The following is a 7031-nucleotide window of genomic DNA, read 5'->3' as shown; positions in this document are numbered from 1 at the left end:
GAGGAAGAAGAAGAAGAAGAAGAAGAAGAAGAAGAAGAAGAAGAAGAAGAAGAAGAAGAAGAAGAAGAAGAAGAAGAAGAAGAAGAAGAAGAAGAAGACAACCTGGACAGGCCTGGCTGGAGGACAGGTGCTTTAGTCTCGGAGGAGAGGGAAGGTAGGAGCCAGGAGAGGGAGTATCCCTTCCAGGCTATGCTCCAGGACCGTCCTCTAACCAGGCACCACCTCCTAACAGCAGGTCATCAATGGGACCCTATAATTCCATGACCTCCCACGAGCCCAGTCTATGAGGCTTCCACTTGAGACTTTGGGGGACATCTAGAGAGAAATCTAGGGAAATTTTGTAAACCATTTTTCTGGCTAAGGATCTGTAATACAATATTTAAAGGTTTTTTCAACATTCAATAATGAAAACAAAGTTTTCAAATGGATTTAAAAAAAAGTGACCAAACACTTCACCAAAGAAGATATATGGAAGGCAGATAAGTATCTGAAAACATTTCCAACATCAACTTGGAAAATGCCAATTAAAATCATGAGATATAACTATACACTTATCAGACTGGTTAAAACTTTAAAAATAGTTGAAAAAAATAGCCAATGTGAAAAAGTTACATAGTGTGTGATTCAAATTATATATCATTCTGGAAATAGGAAAGCTCTAGGGAGAGTAAAAATATCAGTGGCTGCCAGGGGCCTGGGAGGGAGGAGATATGTAGTCAGAACACAGTGCATTTCACACCTGTGCGAGCGGTTGTATAAGGCTAGGGTGATGGAAGCGTGGCTCTACACATGGGCCTAAACCCTCCGACTGCACAATAGCAAGGATGAACCCTTGTGTGAGCTATGGACTCCCAGGATAATGAGGAGTCCATGTGGGCTCATCACTACCAACCACTACACTTCAATGGCGAGGGATTTTCACAGTTGAGAGGTTGTGTTTGTTCTTCACAATTTTGCTGTGAACCTAAAACTACTACAGTAATATTTCTTAAAAAGAGTGGGCTATAGTTTTGTTGTGAAAAAAAAGGAAGGATAAAAAATATATATGTATACACAAGAGAGTTACAACAGATATACAGCTACTTTCTTATTTCACTGAGAATAAAAGTTTGTACTAATATTGCTTAGACAAGGTATCATTTCTGCATCTTGTCCTCTGAAAAATTACTACAAAGACAACAATATGCAATGTGTTAATTATTGTAAATGTCCTACTAATCTGTTTTAAAACTGTTTCATCCTTTTTTCTTATTAAAATGAATAAAAATTTAAAAATTAAAAAAGGAGTGGACACAATCAAATTCCAGAGAGTGTGTAAAGAAATGTGACCACATATGCATGGCTGATAAGAATTCAATAGGGTATGACCACTCTAGAAAGTAGTTTGGCAATTTCTTATAAGGTTAAACATACACTAAAAATAAAATTCAGGAATTGCACGCCTAGGTATTTACCCAAGGAAATCAAGCACTACACGTCACTAAAACTAATATGTGAATTTTACAGCAATGTTATTCTTAATTGCCACAAATTAAGAACAATCCAGGTATCCCTCAGTGTGTAAATGTAAGGCACAGTGTCATGTCCATACAATGGAATGCTATGTATCAAGACAAGGAAATCACTACTGATTCACAGAATGACAGATGTTTCTTAAGTGGATTTTGCAATGTGAAATTAGTATTGCATGTTCTATGATTCAATTTTTTGCAATATTTTAGGAAAGATGAAGCTACAAACCTAAAGAACAGATTGATTGCAGGGGGAAGAAGGACTGAATACAGAACTAAGAAGATACCACACAAGAAAACTATGGGTAGTGGTCTGTCCTGTGTGGACCTATAGGTGATAAAGTGATGCATTCGTCAACACTCATAAATGTGCACACCCCTAAAGGACACTATCTGTGCACACACAAATATCTATATATTTCTGAGCTTTGTCACTGAGCAGGCCTAAAAGCAGGAATGCTGCTGGATCAGTGAGCTCACCAAGCCCTGAAATCTCACCTTCTGAGCACTACTATCTGAAACAGGACTTCTGGAGAAATGGCTGTTCCATCTCCAGGGGGCCAAGAAAACAGGATGAATCCGGACCTTGTCTAGAACCAAAAAGTAAAGGAAAAATATTTTTTTTCTTAAATGAGATCATGGTGATCTAAAAAAAATCCTAATGGTCAAAACTGGCATAATTCTGAACAACTAAATAAATAATGACAATATTGGATTAAAAATTTAAATAAATATAGGTTAAAAGGTCAGACCGATATAAATAAATGATTGAGAAAATAAATACATGGAGAAAAGACAAATCACCCTTGCAGATGAATTACAGCAAACAAATGCAGAAAAAAAATAAGTCAAGTAGAAACTTAACATTAAAACACCACAGTAGTCATTGCTGCCTACAAATTCACTGCCTGATGCTGATATTAAAGACAAGAACTATAATTTCACTGCCTCAGAGTACCTTTTCAAAAGCATTTTGCAATTATTTGTGGTAGTTTAAATACATGTGTAAGCATTCTTTGACACTATTCTCTCTGTACAAGAGGTAGAGCTTGATACCCTTCCTCAGATATGAGTTGGGTTTAATAATTTCATGTTGATGAAGAGAGTATGAATAGTAAAGAAATAAGAACTTCACAGCAGAGGAACCCAGCAGGTGTCTCATTCTTCAGGTAAAAAAAGTTTCCACCCTCAGCAGTGATGAGTCTGAGGTCACTGTCCTTAGGTAACACAGTGTGGTGAAAGACAGTTTCTGTGGTTTCCTTTCTCCAAACTCATAATAACAAGGGTCTGATCATGAGATGGACTCCGACTTATCCAACTTGGGAGATATTTTACAAAAGCTCTGGCCACTGTCCTCCAGAAGTGTCAAGATTATGAAATGTAAAGAAAGACAGAGACAGTGTCACGGAACAAAGGCAAATAAGGAGGCAATGACTCAGTGTGCAGTCCTGGTGTGAACCCTGGGAAAGAAATTAGGCAGTGGTGGAGACCAGGGGAAAATCCAAACAGGCTGCTGTTCAATTAAGCAATGCTTAGTTATGTGCCCATTGCTTTTATGGTTTTGATCCATGTGCCATGCCTGTTTAAAACATTAACATGAGAAGAGGGAATGAAGGGTATGTGGGAGACTGCCACCAAGGAGGCTTTCCCGCACATCAAGTGTTTCATAATAAATGTTGCAAATCCAATTATTCTATTTCTACCCACCAACTTGGTAACTTTTTAGAAAGATTGGTCCCAAGCCTGTGCTCTGGTTAGGCCATGTGGCTGTTTTTTGCAGTTGGGCATGTTGCAGGTTGACTAAGAAAACATCCTGTGAACTGCTGTTCAGTTTTCTCTGCTCTCCTCCTCTGAACTGTCGCAGTGATTGGCAGTCACAAGAAAAGCAGGGCTCAGCCCATTGCTCATGCTTTCCATGTAAACAGTTTTTTCCCTCATCCTGTTTTCCTTAAAATTTTGACCTAATTCCTTTCACATGCTGAGCTAATTCTCATGACCATTTAAAGACTGCTAAAAATATCAGTGGAGGCTGCTGGAGTTCAGCAATGAAGACCCCATTCATTCCAGCCCAGTTCTCTTGAGTCATCATTTCTGTAAATGCATGACACAAATATGTACTCTTCTCCCTTCTATTGATAATTTTACATTAAGACATCATTAGAAAGATGCAGCTAGGCTGCTTGTCAAGCCACACTTTCTTTTACTGAAGGGGTGCTTAGTTCACATTATGGATTTTCGATTAGCAATAATAATAATAATAAAGATCAGTGTATGAGGTGCAGAAGGCTTAATTGACTGCTTTCAAAGCAAATCTTCAAGTCCAATGGTGAAATTGTTTCTGATGTTTGACAAAGGTGCACATTTATTTCTCCAGAAATGTAGGGTATCTGCAGGCTCACTTTTTCAATCATCATGACTCTTGCCCTTCTCATGTGCAAGCATTTCTTCCTGCACAAACTTCACCCAGCAGATCCAGATAGCAAGAACCCAGGAACCCAATCTCAGTCTACTGTTGGAAGTGCACCTTGCTTTTGTTTTCTTATTTTTCTCCAGTACTGTTTTAATTCTATTTCTACCAATGGAGCATACTGAGATTGATGCCTTGGGTATCAAAATGTCAAAAGGTTTAGAAATCTTTTTTTCATTAATAGAAACTATGAACATGAAGATAGCTGCCAACAACAGAGTAGAACAATTTTTTTTGAAGCATCTATAGGGTGTTCAGGGTCTCACTACTAGATCCAACTCATAGTGATCTGCCTGTTTACAGCCTCCCAAGAACTGAGATTACAGGCGTGCCACCATGCCCAGTCTCAGTTGCTGTCTCAGCATGCCTCTGGGGTGGAGCCAGCATGGCAGGCCCAGGGTTCATTGAATCCTGGCCCCTGAGCCTGCTAGCAGGAGCTTTAATCTGCTGAGCTATTTGACCAGCCCTCAGAGTAGAATAATTAATGTGAGAATGTAATAAATTAGGTTTTACAATGAGCGAGAAAAGCAGGTAAGTTGCTCTTGGTCTCCAATCTACCCTCTGTAATGGTCTTTACTCTGCATAGGATCCTTCCTGGGTTCAGAAACAGCTTACTGGCTCTTGATCTCTTTGCTCCACACACTCACAAGCAAAATTTTACCACACAGTCACAATTTAGTGTAGATTTAAATTAGTATGTCATCACATAAGGCATTCTGAATCTGAGCCCTACCTGGAGAAAAGCAATGGTTTCCCAGTTTGAAAGGTTAGGTATCAGTGCTTCTAAGAAAATAGACAGAAAATAGAGAAAGGAACCTTCCCATGAATGCAAAATGTGTCTTCCTGCACTTAGGTTGACGGGACAACACTCCAAGGTGGGGTGTGTGTGTGTGTGTGTGTGTGTGTGTGTGTGTGTGCGAGAGAGAGAGAGAGAGAGAGAGAGAGAGAGAGAGAGAGAGAGAGAGAGAGAGAGAGAGATTTGGCACATTGTCAGGCTAAAGCATCAGGGTATTATTTTTCCTTCTCCTGTCATTCACCTTGTTACTTCAATCTTGTTTCAGTGTGACAAACAGATTTTTCCAGAGAGTTGCAGAGGAATGTTTTTGCTTTTCCATTCAGCTGCCTGCAACAGCATTAAACTATCCTTTGATCTTTCCATTCCCCTAGGTTCACAATCTACCATTTATGGCCAACTTTACAAATCAAGAACCTTCTGGTAAAAGTGGATGTTGATGGAGTGATAAAAGAATTCACCTTATCAGTGGGAAACTATACCCCCAAAAGGAGCATCTTCCTTCTCTGAAATACCCTCTTTCATTCTATTTTGTATCCTAAGGAAATAGTACAACCTATATAATACAGAAACTTAAGAAATGAAAAGGACCTTAAAGATCATCCAACCCAGCTGTGAACCTGCAGGCTCTAAGTTCCTCAAGAGCAGAAGTAGAAATTGAGCCAAGCACTGTAGTGTCTACAATTATGGGCTGACTCTTAATTACATTTGTTTTTAATGACAAGAGAAGATGGAGGAAAAGGATAGCTACTATGTCATGATAAAGAAATAGAATGTGTTATCTTTCCTTTTTAAAGCTGTTCACATATATACTTCCCCTGGGGATGAACAGCAGTGATTGACATTCTAAGTAGGCATCAATCACCTTGGGGTGGAGGACCAAAGTTCCTTAACCCACCCCTCCCCTGTAAGAAAGTCCTTGTCTACCCATGTGCACTTGCTATGTGACTTGTTTCCCAGTTTGATCCCCATTTATTCAGTACTACCACAGCAACTATACCTTTTGAATATTTATTGGTTGAAATAAGTGCTTTTGTCCCACTTCACACCCATCCTATGATTTGCCGTGAGACCAATATTACCTAAGTGACTATACTTGTTATCTTATTGATTGCTTACAGTTCAGTCCCACCTTAAGCCTGCCTCACTTCATGGTCTAGCTCAATAAAATGCCTTTGAAAAGCAGGATTGGGGGGCAACCTACTTTCTGGTTTCCCTTCTGCTCCTTTCAGACAGAAGCCTTTTTTTTTCTCAATAAATTCTTCCTGTTAAATTAATTAAATAAAGAAAGAAAGAAAACCGAGGTCTTGCTTTAGTATAATAAAGCGACCATTTGCAGTTTAAAAACGGAGCACATTATGGTAGCAGGAGGCAGTGCCGTCTTCCCCGTCTCCACTCCTGCACACCTCGGTTCCCAAACCCTCGCACCACGCTCTTCACAGCATCTCTGACGCCATTCTCCCTTTCCAGCCACGTTGCCGTCTACAAGTAGGTCAGCTCACAGAGTGTATACCCAGAGCCCTGGAGCAGACTTCCCAATGGTTTCTCTCTGGTGCCAGTTTTTTTTCCCTTTCCATCCATGATGAAGAGAAACACCAAGTTGATTTTCCTGAAATATCACCATCAGTGGAATCTCTGACTTCCATTTATTCTAACTGATCATTCTGATATGTTGAGGTTTCACCATTGCTCTGCCCTTCCTTTTGGTCCTCATTTAGCCATTCTAAATAACATGGCTCTAGGGCACAGTGTCTGTGGACATTTTGTGGTGTGGAAGAATAAGTAGGAGCAAAAGGGATTTTTTTTTTTTAACAAACTAAAGCTGTCCTCATTTTACCTTGCTTTAAATTCCTTGCTTATCTTCACATTTCCCTGATGGCAAAGGTCCAACAGTGCCACACAACACCACCATTTCCATTTTGTTCCTCTGTCTTCATATTGTCATGAAAAAGAATCATTTGCACTTGCTATACAAGCAGTCATGCAGGCTTGCTGTGATGCCCACTAGTGTCCCTTTGGGGGTTTCTAGTCTTGACTAGGGTCATGACTATTTCAAACCACAAACCTTTGGGGGTGTCTAGTCTTGACCAGTGCTAGGACTATTTCTTTTTTGAACAAAAACCTTTTATATGAGATATCATAAAAAGTACAATGAAGGTTCAAATTAGAAGAAATTATTAAATTAAAAATCACTTTGCCAATGAACCTCTCAAAATCCTCCAACTTCTGCACACTTAGCCCATTATTCTTACATCTGTCC

Source organism: Octodon degus, unplaced genomic scaffold (assembly GCF_000260255.1).
Source record: "Octodon degus isolate 3935 unplaced genomic scaffold, OctDeg1.0 scaffold00028, whole genome shotgun sequence".
Lineage (NCBI taxonomy): Eukaryota > Metazoa > Chordata > Mammalia > Rodentia > Octodontidae > Octodon > Octodon degus.
This window is presented reverse-complemented; position numbering follows the sequence as displayed.